The sequence below is a fragment of the Diceros bicornis genome, chromosome 22, assembly GCF_020826845.1.
Source record: "Diceros bicornis minor isolate mBicDic1 chromosome 22, mDicBic1.mat.cur, whole genome shotgun sequence".
Lineage (NCBI taxonomy): Eukaryota > Metazoa > Chordata > Mammalia > Perissodactyla > Rhinocerotidae > Diceros > Diceros bicornis.
Window position 1 is genome coordinate 20,855,637 of NC_080761.1, and position 13,854 is coordinate 20,869,490.

A 13,854-nucleotide genomic window follows, 5' to 3' on the forward strand; every position below is an offset into this window, starting at 1 on the left:
CCCTAAAGGGTAACTGACTAAATGACCGTCTGAAAACAAACAACAAACACAGTAAGCTGAAAAGTGGTCTGTGCATTCATAGAACCTCTTAGCCTATATGTCTGGCTTATTTCGGTGTGCTTCCTTTTAGATAGCACCACTTCACAGATTAAAAATATATACACATAGGGAGAGGTTACCAAGACCTCTAAAATTTTTTTTTTTTTTTTTTTTTGTGAGGAGATCAGCCCTGTGCTAACATCCGCCAATCCTCCTCTTTTTTTGCTGAGGAAGACGGCCCTGGGCTAACATCTGTGCCCATCTTCCTCCACTTTATATGGGACGCCGCCACAGCATGGCTTGCCAAGCAGTGCGTCGGTGCGCGCCCGGGATCCGAACCAGCGAACCCCGGGCCGCCGCAGCGGAGCGCGCGCACTTAACCGCCTGCGCCACCGGGCCGGCCCCAAGACCTCTAAAATTTTTATCAGCAGTAAACATTAGAGTGATCTGTGCACAAAGAGTTCTTAGGCAATTTTCTCACTGGCTCTTGACATTCATGGAGACGTGTCAAAGCCAGCCGCTGGTGTTGGTGAATAACGAAAGCAAAGATCGGGCAGGTCAAACGTGTATTAAGTTCAAAGTTACTACCTATAAAAATTCTTCAGACCTAGGATGACTTCTTTGCTCCCTGGGGCTATGAGACAGTACTAATTTTCACGGCTAGTTTAAATGTCAAAGGCTCAAACACATTTTAGTCATACCCTAAAAGTCAGTCAGACATCTTAGAGTGATTTTAGATAAATCAAGGGAGAAACGACATAGCTGGGCTTTAGTGGTTTAACAGTAATAATAATTATAATAATAAGAAGAAGCAGCATAGTAGATCCTCTTCCTACTCGCTAAGTCTTTTCCTAATTCTGCTCTCTATCTGGTTAATTTCAGATTCAATTTATGAACAAAAAAAATCCTTCATATTATAATAGCAGGAGAGAGACCATACAGTTTTCCCCAGGAGCTAAAAGCTTATGTTGAGTTTTAGATATTGATCACAGCGTAAATTGGCTTTCCTCCACAGAAGGACACCAAAAAATGTTAAAATTGTAACCTTATCAGCAGAGACAATGTACAAGTAAGTTGCTGTAAAGAACTGTTTCTCAGTGCAAAGCAGTCTATAATAGTAACTTTATAAAGATCTCTCTGAATCTTCTTATTAAGCTCTATATCAAGGATGTCTTGTTTTATTTTAATTTTTTTGTCTTTTGTTTTAATAAATCAATTAAGCATGAAATTAGCAACACATACCTAAAGTAGGGGTGGTATTATGTGGATTGCAGAATTCTAGGCCATGTCCCTAAGACATCTAGGTGGATCCCAGCTTAGTACTATTGCTTTGGTTTTTGAGCAGAAATGAGATTTGGAGAAAATGTGTTCTTAAAGCCACAAATGAATCCTTAAGGACAGGATCCCAAGAGTGATAAGAAAAGCTAAGTGTAAAACCTTACCTCAACCACTTTCATCACTAAAGATTTGCAAAATGGAGGTGTTTCCTCTCCCCTTCTTCACTGTGGGAAAATTATTCTCAGAAGTAGGTAGAAATAGCACTGAAAATATAGATTGCTATATATAGTTGCAAAAGGGACCCATCTGAAATTCTGGTCAATAAGCAAATTTACTTTATTTCTATCATACCTTCATCCTGTCTTTTACTTGACCATTTTTTCTAAGTATTTATTGTGTTTTATGTTCTTAGGAATGTGCTAAGTGCTTTGAAAGATATAAAAGGCACATGTAGATTCCTTTCTGAAGCTTCAACTCTATTAAGAAAAATGAGATATACGCCCGTAGCATTGTTACATAGCGGTACTAGACAGCCAAGAAGTGACATGGGGGAGAGTGGTGGTTTGAGAGCTTGTTGAAAACAAATTAAACTGGACATTAAAGGCCTGATAGAATTTAAGTAGGCAGAGAAAGGCATTCTAGGCATCAGTTTGCAGGAATTTCCCTAACAAAGGAAATATTTCCACCATGAATCTCATACATAATCTCATATTCTTAGATATACGAACATTGAGCTCTTCACAGAACAATTTACAGGAGCTGATAGAAAGATTGTGCTAATTTTGCTTGGTTTGTCTGCATTCTCATCAAGCACATTTAGTGATTTCTGAATACTGTGAAACAGAAGAATTCACAGGGTGCTGCCTTAGAGAGAGAGGAGCCATTCTGCTTTGAAAGTATGGCTGAAATGTTTCTGCACAATACCTGTGTGTTCATATTTATACCCTGGTAAACATTTCTAAGTATTACTAAAATTTTTTTTTAAATGTTTGGTGATATTTAGGAGAGCTGAAAAGCCTTAGTTTTCTGTTGGAACAGTGTGTTTTGCCTTTCCATCCGCGAGTGGGCAAGAAATTTAAAATGATGGCAGTTCAGTGAGCTCTGCAAATAATCAAGACGATCTGATAAATCTAATTGCTTGCCACGTGACAAACTTAAATCTGGAGATCTGCCCTAAGCGCTTGACAACACAACTTAGGTGAGGTCAGCCACACAGCACATGGTGCTCCTATGTGAATTAGTCCTTCTGCCAAGTGGACTTGCAGTCTTAATATTTCACAGTTTCCTTCCATAGCCACTCTTCTAACCTTTCCTGATCCCTGTGACCAAGAACTGGTCAAGAAATACTATAATAGTGTATGGTAAAATATAACAATTCATCAAAAGAGTCGTGTATCTTTACGCAGATATCTAAGTGTATATGTGTAATAATATATACATATATATATACGTGTATATATGTAAACTCATGCATACACACTGCAAAAGCATAATTAACACAATTATTTAAAACAAGTGATTTATATTATTTAAAAATTTTTAATTTTCAGGATTTCTAATTTGCAGAAGAGAATCTTGACACATTATATTAGATATATAAAACTATTCTCCTTTCTTCCTCTCGTCTAATTTGTTATGACATTCTAATATAATGTTCTTCAAACATTTACTTTTAGTATACGCTTTTTACTAAGGCTTAACCCTTTTTATCCTATAATAACAAGTTTATTTAAGCCCTCCAAAGTAGTATTCCATTGGCCATTCTTTGGTTATGTACATAAAGACGTCCTTAAAAAGGCCGTGGCTATTCTATTATTATAAACCTGATAAAGTAAAGAATTGTCTTCCCAATTAGTACCTTATCTGGGATCTGGATGACACTTCCCCGAAACAATAAGGACACCTTTCTCAAATTAATCTTATTTTGTACTTATCAAGTGCATATTTTCTTTCCTTTTACTGTTAATGTATTATGTCAAATATATTTGAAAGCATTTCTAGATAATTTTTAAGTGATAATTAATGAATTTCTCCTTTTAATCACTTTTCAAAGATAGTATATTTATGGATAGTTTAATAACAAATTGTGAAAATTAGCTGTCATTGATAGCTGAAATTCTAAAGAGTGTAAATTATGTAAATTGCTATTTATCAAAAATTGTTGGAAGGTAGGATGCTCTGACAAGCTGAGAAAACTGATTCAGAGTGTCTTATCATATATAATACATTGACTGATAATGTTCTAGGAAATAGGGTATGATGAAATGCAATTAAGAAGAAGATGATAATATCCACACTTCAACTATCTAGAAGAAAACTTTAGAACTTTCTTATGTCTAATATTTATTTTTTATTACAATTATATATACACAATTATATATCTATACAATATATACAATACAATATATATGCTATATATATTTTTTATTATAATTATAGTGTACTGTAAAAAAAATCCCTATTTATTTGAACTTTGGGGTTATTTGAATTCTGGATAAGTAAGTGTTTCTGGAAGGTAGCAAATAAGATCGATTGCCAAGAATCTTGGAAAGCATCCTCGAATATTAACATTTTTTCAGATCCATTGTCCCAATGACTATTATCCTTCCACCAACCATCTGGGCAGAATCTCAGGCTGATTTAACAAGGCTGTGTGCTTGAGATTTTGTGGTAAGTACAAGAGCCATAAATGCCTTCACATCTCTCCAAAAGATATAGGAGCAGTAGCCCAGTGGGCAACCTGAAAAGCCTGCCAAACCAAGGTGAAAAATGGAACATCTCCAGGTTCAGTGGTAAAATGGTACAGTGTAGATAAGAGAGATCAAATGGATCATAAAAGAAATAAAGAAGGAAAATTCTAGGTAGACAAAAGTATATTTATCCCAAATGCTTCAGAACTGACTTCCTTAACAATTTAAAAATTTTCCAAAACACATTAAGTTCCAAGAAAAAACAAGTTTCTCATTTAGTTCCTTTCAGTATCCTTTAAGTAAGAATTTCAAAATATGATTTGAAAAGCATTATTAAAACTAACCACAATAATTTTCTAAGCACTCATAATAATAATACACCAAATATTAACAGGCTGAATCCCGAGACAAAAAGAATTGTCAGGGACGTTGTTCTTATTTAATACGGAAAGAATCCTTCTAATGCACTGAAAACGACAATGCAATTGTGCCAGATGTACTCTAATGTGAATAAGCCAGAAGAGATTTCTGATCTCAATCAAGAATTGATTACTCTTAAATGAAATTTTTTTCTCTTAAGATGAATTTTAATCCAAGAAAAAAGAGCAGAATAGGAGGAGGATAAGGGGAAAGATTGAAACTCTCTGTGCATGCTAACATACTTGAGAAGAAATTTTAGAATATAAAATGAAAGACATTTAGCAGGATGTTAAGATAAAAAACTAGGATGAGAGGTTCTTAATGCACTTTGGACTTTATCTGGAGTTGTGAAATCATAGAATAAAGCTTGTCCCTCTCGCGGGCAGTTCTAATTCAAGCATTTCATTGTTGATTATAGATTAAATAAAGAAAATATGTGATAGCATAACAAACAGTTCTTTCTTTAGCCTCTGCTCTCAACTATTCCAGATTAAGGTCCCTCTAACATAAATTTAGTTAATCAAAGGGCATTACTAGATCCCCCACTGGAGCTGACTCAACCACTGATTGTTAAATTTTCAGGAGTTTTGTGAGCTGGTTTTAAATTGTTGGTAGCTTGAAATTGATCATAGTGGGAGTATTTACTCCATATAAATCGGCAAACACTACAAATCAAGGCTTTTTACCAGCACATTTCTTCCTTTTACTCACATATGCATCCAGGCCCTTAAAAGATGTCAGTCATGTTAACGATTCTCTTGTCTTGGGAATGAGTGCCCAACAACAAAAGAAATCACCATTAACACTGTCAGCCACACAGGAAACAGTAATTGAACGCTTAGGATGTACGGATCACGATGCTAGGCCTTAGGGAAATAAAGACCTGGAAGACACCTTTCCCATCGTGAGGAGCTCAAAATCTACTCTGAAAGAAAGGAGATTTACATACAAATTTAAAAATGCAAAACAATGCAGCATAACAACAGAACCAACTGAATAACAGAAAGTCTGTTTGAGTCCTATTTCTATAGGAGTGGCAGAGAAAGGACCACAGGGAGGAGACAATAATTCATGGAGAACATAGAACTCAGGCCTAGAGGAAGCATAGGATACAGAAAAGTAGAGAAGAGACCTGAGCGAAGTGAGAAAATCTACACGGAATTCTAGAGATTAAATTCATTTCACTGGAAAACATGATTCAAATGAGAAGTAGTGTGGCACAATAGAAAAACCATGAGGTTTTGGAGATGGAGAAATCTGGATATGAATCTTCACCTTGACAGTTATCAGTTGTGTGAGGCTACTTGACCTCTATAAAGTTTTCTCATCTGTAAAATGGGGATAGCTTTCCATTTTCAAGGTTCTTATGAGGATTAAATGAGTTAATGTGTGCAATATCACCTAGCACAGAATCTATGTTGTAGACACTCAGAAAAATTTGGAGATGGTTTTGTCCATCTCCAAACTCTCATGATCATCATCATCAAAAACCTACGATTTGGAAAGAGAGCTGGAATTCAGATTGTGAATTCAGATTGTGGAGCTCACTAATTTTTTTAAGCAAAAGCTTTTAAACTTTGTTAATTACTGGGCAGATGTTGAAGGCTTTGAATATGGAGACGAAATGTTCAAAGTGGTGTTTAAAAAGAACACCCTGGCTATAGTGCACTGTCTTTGGAGTTATATAGGCTTGAATTCTGTAATGTGAGTTTGCTGAATTATTTGAGAATATTGAATTCTACAGTTGGAATGGATGGAACTCACAAGAAGTATTAAGGATAGATAATAAGAAAGCTCTTGGCTCATAATATTCAGGTGAAACTCATAGGCAGGGTCAATTTCTGGGCCTGTGGCCTGTGTAATCACACGGGGCCCCACACTCACATGGGCCCAGTGCTTAATTTAATGTTCTACCATTGCCATTTTTAAATTCTTAATTATTTTTTAACAAGAGTTCTTGCATTTTCAGAACTCTTGCATTTTCGTTTTGCTACAGGTCTCGCACATAAGATGTGTTAAGTATAACTAATAAACAGACTTGCAGCATGTGACACATAGGCCTAATTTATAAGATGTGCTCCAATACAGGATAGTAAGTTAGTAACCTGTAATACCTTCCAAAGAAAGACAGAAAATAGATAGAAAATATGATGAACAAATAAGAATATTATAGTTAGAAAGGGATGGAAAGACCAGTGGTGATCTTGTCACTTTGAGACTGATATCTGTCATTGCTAAATTTACCACCCATTGGTGACATCCAATATGGTTCTTTTCCCCCACATGTGTTCTGCTCAAGAAAAGCAGCTATAACTCGTGGCATTTCAACAGGCTAATTGACTAGGTACTGCTATGGTCAGACGTACTTGGCCCTGTATCATTCTGATAGAGTAAATGGCTATCCTTGGCCCAAGACATCTTCATTCCGTGGGCTCCTTTGGACTCCATCCTCTTAATCACACCGTCAGTAGGATGAAAGGGACAGGGCATATGAACTTTGAGAAACTCAGGATTCCCTAAGTGTGATTCCGTGGCCTACTGTACCACTTTATTGCCATTCTATGCCCAGCATGTTAATTTATCCCATCTCTTTGCCCTCACTTCTCACTATGCTTTAAATTGACTTAATAAACCATGTGATTTGAGCATGTTAATTTGGTCTGTGAACCTTTCAGTCCCATGACCTCTGGGAGAGCTTGCCTGGTAGTATACTTAGAGACTTCCATCATATCATGGTAATTTTCTACACAAATTCAAATCATGGCTCTACTATTTAATAATTATCTGAACATAAACAATTACTTATCCTCCCAGAGCTTTGGGTTTTTTATATGCAAAGCCAAAATAACAATATCTACCTTGAAGGATGGTTGAGAGTGATAAATGAAATTATGATAGTAAAACAATAGTAGCTAACATGTATGATTACTATGTGCCAGTCACCATTCTAAGTGCTTTAGATCTATTAACTGATTTAATCTTCTCAATAACTCTATGAAGTAGTACTACTTTTATCCCCATTTATAAGTGAGGCAACTCAAGGATGCAGAGGTTAAGAAACTTGCCAAAGGTCACAGCATAATGCTTGATACCTAGTAGGCACTTATTAAATAGTAGAAAAATTGGATGTGTGGAAGGTCAAAATTGGCCACCTCAAAATATGTCTCTTTACCTTGATTATTTTCTCTGACGGACATTTGACCTCCCCCACTAACTGCCTAAACAAATTTAACTCTGGGTATGGCTAGACTGGCAGGGTGCTAGCTAAGACCATTCTTATCAAAGCTCTGTTTACCAAACATTTACATTTGTAAAGGTATCTCCCTCCCTGTGCTGGAACGAGGGGGGAATGAACTTATCTCTGGAAACTCTTATCAGTATGGAAGGAGAGGACTTAAATCTGCATACTCTTGATTGCTGTGCTTTCTAGTAATCTCCCACAGCTGTCTCATCTCCCACCCCCAACATCCTCCTTTGTCTTTATCTAAATCTATTTAAGGTGAAAACTTCCACCTTTTGTTGAGAAACTCAGTTTCCCTGGTTTCTCCCATGTATACATGTTACTAAATTTTGTTTGATTTTCTCCTGCTATTTGGTCTCATGTCAATTTAACTTGTAGCCCAGCCAGAAAGGACCCAGAGTGGGTAGAGGATACTCTTCCTCCCCCTTCAGATGTCAATGTCACATTTTGATCAACAAAATTCAGATGTACTGATCGCCTATAGACTCTCCATTCTTTGGATGAGAAAATCTATATGCCCAAGATACCTGTAATGTATAGGAACTGAAGACCTATGCTTTGGTTGAGTTATTGGTTAAAAAGAAGCCCAAATGGTTGAAGTGTGTGTTAGTGGGTGCGTACCCATGCTTAAAAGTCCTCTTGTGTGGAATCCCTCATTCCTTCACAATGATGGATGAAGGAAAGGCCTTTGTGAACCAAAGTAGAAATCATGATTCTTACCTACGAAAATCTTAAGCTCCAAGGAAACTTGAGAGAAAGAGGTGAGAATGGGAGACAAAGGGGTAGTTTTCCCAGACGGTTGCAACAGAGGAAATCAACTCCGGTCTATTCTCACTTTCCTAGGAATATATTAGTTCCCCCAACCAAAAAGTAGAATAAAATAAAAAACAAAAAGAAGTGTGAGAGGATGAAGGGAGATTAAGTAAGTAAGAATATTACCTTAAGGACCAGCTGACAGTTTCAAGCACCTATTAAAATGTAAACAAAATCCTAATAATAACTTTCTTGACTTTACTGGGTATTTCATGAATAAATCACCAGGCCTGGTCAGCTAATGGACAACTCCCAGAAACACTGGGTCAGAGTGCTACAAAGTTCAGAAATTAAAGCAGTCAGTACAATAGCTAAGTAAACATTTTTGTTATCAAAATAAATAATTTTAAAATGGCTTCTACCTTAGAGCCATTTCCATGCAAAAGCACATTGGAGTTGTGGGGGATCACAATTGGCCACCCTAAAATGTGTCTCTTTGGTTAAGGACAAGAGAATCTGAAAGAAATTTTGACCTCCCCCCCTAGCTGGCTAAAGGAATTTAAGATAGAAGGCCTGTCCTCAGGACAGGCCCTCACCATAGATAACTCTGGGTATCAGTAGACTATGAGGGTCCTTGCTAAGCCCATTCTTATCAAAGCTCTGTCCACCAAACATTTGCTTTTCCATCTCCATGTGAATTGCCTTCCTCCCCTTTGAAGCTCCAAACTACTACCCCCAACATCCTACCTTGTCTTTAGCTGAAAATGGTATTTAAGGCAGTGGGTTTGGCCATTCTGGAGAGTTACTCAGTTTTCCTGAGTGTCTCCCACATATACATGTTATAAAGCTTTGTTTGGTTTTCTCCTGTTATTCTGTCTCATGTCAATTTGATTCTTAGACCAGCCAGAAGGACCTAGAGGGCAGCGGAATTGTCTTCCTTCCCTACAGAGTATTCCCATACCCTAACTTGTAGACTTATAAAATGTTAAAACTGCTCCCTCCCCAAAATAAGTTTCTTTAAATATCTAGTTAAGTGGGATTTTTTAAACTATTTATCACGTTAATAGGCACAGAAGCATTTTTCTTCAAATGAATGCTTTACATGGAAATACATTGTGTAGAAGAGAGAAACCACAGGTCTCCTCTGCTTGAAGCTGGCATTGTGGCCGAGCAGCCCTCCCTCATAGGTCAGCCGCCCTTGCCCTGAAAGGATTTCACCAAAACACTTGAATTCTGAGGACAGCAGTTTGACAACCATGGACTACAATCTGATCCTTTCTTTTTATAAATAAATAAACTGAGGCTCAGAGAGGTGAATTTAGAGGTAGAGCTTAGACTGGAGTCCAAATCTCTTAATTTTCAATCCAAAACCTACTCTAGTATAACAAAATATGGTGGTTGCTTATTTAGGTTTAGTCATGAGGGCTTTTAATCTACCACCAAGAATGTTCTGGAGGTTTTAGGTTTCAGGGTGAGTAATAAGTGGACCCATTATTTTCCACCAGCTATTTTATTTCACCCGTGGTGGCTGCTGCCAGGATAATGCGACCACCTCTTACAGGTAGGAAAGATCTAGTCATCCAACTTCTGAGTTAAACCTATTAACAACTTAAAAACAGATTATGCTTAAAATCCTCACTGTTGGATATTTCTTAGTTAGGTAACTAATAAAAAATAGGAATAGACTTTCAAATCACTGGAAAATATACCATTTCCTTTTCCTCAGCAGCCCCACACACATATTCTCACCCATTCAATAAACAGTCCACAGAGTAGAATGTTCTGCTTAATGAAGTGTTCTGTTTCTCAGAGTTGAAGACAGGGGCTCTCAATTCTGACCATATATCAATGACTTTTAGAGTGAAAAATAAAAATACACATTCCTGGTCTGGGCAAGACACACCTGTCCTTTCACTCGGAGATTCTTATTCAATAGGTTTAAGGCTACATGAATGTACGAAACTGTATTAATACACAGGAAAACATACATTGAAAACCACCATTCCACAGTGACGGTGGAAAGGACACAGCTTCTCTTCAGCCCTAAAGAGCCAACTCTGCTGCCTTCAAAATGCCAACCTCCAATTCCTGAGCCATATTTAAGAGTTCGTATGGATTTAGAACCCATTCTTAGAGCTTCTTGTCTCTTTATTAATTGCTTATGTTAACCATCTTTTGACCTTAAGCCCTGAGGATGCTCGTGTTCCTAGTGGTAGATATTTTTTCAAAATGTGGGAACTATCCCTGAGTCTCTCACAACATCCTCAGCACCACAAGCCACCATTCCAGACACTTTATTCTAAAACATATCTTGAAACCCTGACCTTCTCTAAAATCTGTTCCACACATTTTTCAGAGTCCAGAGCCAGATGGGAAGCCTTGAAATGTAGACACACATCCAAACCTGTTATCAAGATATCCGCTCCAGTTATATTAAGCCTAGTGTCTTGGATTCCATAGACTTAGCCAGGAGTGATGAGTGAGGGTTAATTCTGGGAATAACATAATCATTAGAAACACTCTTTCAGAGACAGATGTTCTGAAAGAAATAAAGGGTGGGAGGAAAGCTGCCTGACTCCCATGGTAACTTTGGGCAGAGAAACCTTTACCTACATGTACTGTGAAGCATTGACCACTTGTTCTAACGTGATTGGGATACATGGAAGAGAAGTTCAATACAGCATTCAGAAACCTACCAAGGGAGACAAGTCGAGCACTATAGTACCAACGACTTCATCACAGAGGCTGAAACCAAGATAATCAGGCTGACCATGGCCATTGGCACCAGCTGTGCAGAGAATTGCGCTGTCACAAAGCAGGAGCCATTTCTGGCCATGGAGAATTGTTGCAAGACAATGAGCATTGCTGATGGGTGAAAGCTACAGTTATTTCTTCTCTGGAGCTAAATTTGTGCTTCCATTCTGTGAGCTGGCTTTGGCTTTGATGTTCTGAATCACTGTCTTGGTAACATGCCTAACTTGCTCCACAGCTGCACAGGTAGGAAGCAGTAAACTCGAACGCCTACAAGGTCCAGCAAAGTAGCATGAACAAGTGACGTGGATGGTTTGGCAACGTGCACACTGAAGAGTGAAGGCCCTATTTGTAGGCAGCAGCTATTGCTTAGCCCCAGCTGTTATTTTCATGTAGGAGTCTTGGACAAGATCTTTCACTTGTCCATGAGAAACTGGACATCCAGATTCCTTTTATGTGAAAACTTCCACATTTAAAAGTTTGACAACAAAGAAAAAATATTATTAGAGAAAAAGACATCTCCAAATGGTTAAAACGGTAAATTGCATGTTATGTATATTTTGCTACAATAAAAAAGTAATAAAAGAAAAAGAAAAAGCATGTGGACCAAATAAAAACCACCTATAGTCTAGACTCAGCTGCAGACTCCCCACTTTCAACCTCTGCCCTAGTAATAGAGTCTGCTGTTGCCCTTCCTTCCATCTCAATCCCTATCTCTCTCCACTTCTAAAAATGGCTTAATCCCTGGACTCCAGCCCAAAGCCCCAGGTCCTGGAATCTGCCACAAGACAACGCTGAGGGTACATTTTGAAAATCCCCAGAGTGATCTGGCCCTGGATTCTGCCAAATTGTCAAGATACCCCACTTCCTTTGTTGGAGTGTCAAAATCTTTTTGTCCTTCCAGACTGCAACCATTGTGTTACCATCCCCCAAGGCTCCTGGGGTTATCAGTGGCTAGGTCTGCTTCCACCTAGCCCTGTTGGGTCCCATACCCTCTCCATCTCTCCTGTCACACAACAGGGAATCAGGCAACATTAGGTAGGTCCTGAGATGAAATAATAATTACAGATTGTATTTCTCAGCTGTGCGCTGTGTTCCAGCACCATGCTAAGTACTTGAAATGAATGATCTCACTTTATGATTCCAATAACCTTGTAAATTAGTTTAATTTCATAAGGAACCTGAGATCAGAGGACTACATAATACATTCAAATTTGTACAGCTATTAAATGGAAGATCTGAGATTGAAACTCAAGTCTGAAGCCATGCCATGGAAGATGCAGGCAAGGGAGAGGGGTGGATGTATTTCTACACCTCCATGAAGGTGGAAAGGGAGGATATACTCCTTTGCATTCTTACTCAATTTCACACCGTGCTTTGAAAGTTCACAATATTATCGCTTTCCAATTTTATAACTTTCTATGTACAATTACCTGTGGTTCCCAGGTTTGGGGATTTCATGGCCAGTAATATTTCAAAATGTATATTGGGAGCCAACATAAGGTTACTGAACTTCTGTTTTGCCAAGTAAGGATTTTTTTTTTAATTAACTTGACCTCTTTTTTTTTTTTTTGAGGAAGATTGGCCCTGTGCTAACATCTGTTGCCAATCTTCCACTTTTTCTTTTTTTTTCTCTCCAAAGCCCCAGTACGTAATTGTGTATCATAGTTGTAGAGTTGTAGCTTGTCTACGTGGGATGCCGCCTCAGCACGGCTTGATGAGCAGTAAGTCCGCACCCAGGATCTGAACCAGGGAACACCACGCCACTGAAGCAGAATGCACGAACTTAACCACTACACCACCAGGCCAGCCCCAGGATATTTCTAAACCTATCATTTAGCATCGTTATTACTTCACTGAATCAAAACAGTTTAAATAGACACACAGACACACATAAGCGCATGTGCACATGCACACCCACGCACCCACCCACCCACCCACACCCACACACCCACACACACACATGCATATGCAGGTGCACACACATTAGTTGCTCCATGGAACCAGGATGCTGTCTCCCTTTGCCTTCATTCATGGCGGGTGAGTACATGCACCCACACAAGGAGTTCCAAGTCTGCAACTGAGTGGTGTTGCAAAAGCGTGCTGGGGAGACCACCGTTTGGAACACGGAAAATCTTACTCCGCAAAGCAAAACAACACCGTTATAAATGATGGCTAGGTTCCCACCTCACAGGGTAGATCTAGACTATCTTGTTCTGTTTTGGATATGAGATAACTGGGGCCACAGGAGGTTAGGCAGTTTCCTTAAATGACACACAAGCTTTTGCAGAGCCAAGTCAAGAAATGAATTGTCTTGATATCTACTTCAGTTTAGAGAAAATAACACTATACTATAATTTTAACTTTATTATATGTATACTATAATATTTAAGATTATTAGTTAAATAGGTTTGTGAAGGGATAGCTTTGGAAATTTACCACTATTTAAAAAATGGTTCTGTGGAAAAATGCAATCTGTAGAACAACTGAGAGATGCAAACATGGCTATTATCACAGACATGTTCCCTTTTTTCACACCCAGCCTCCTCCAATCACCATGGCGAGGAAATACAGTGTGATCTTCAGAGGGGAATCTGCTTCCAACCCCCAGGAAAGGATGATCATTTGACTTTTCCTATCGGGAGTTTGTAAATATGTGTGCCTCTGAGTGTGTTTGCACTC

At 38.3% G+C, this 13,854-nt stretch overlaps 1 protein-coding gene across 1 annotated transcript in view; it reads right to left on the bottom strand.

Annotated features, from left to right (window-relative positions):
- TMC1 (transmembrane channel like 1) overlaps window positions 1-13,854 on the bottom strand; it is a 169,528-nt gene that overhangs the window by 86,852 nt on the left and 68,822 nt on the right. The window lies entirely within an intron of this gene.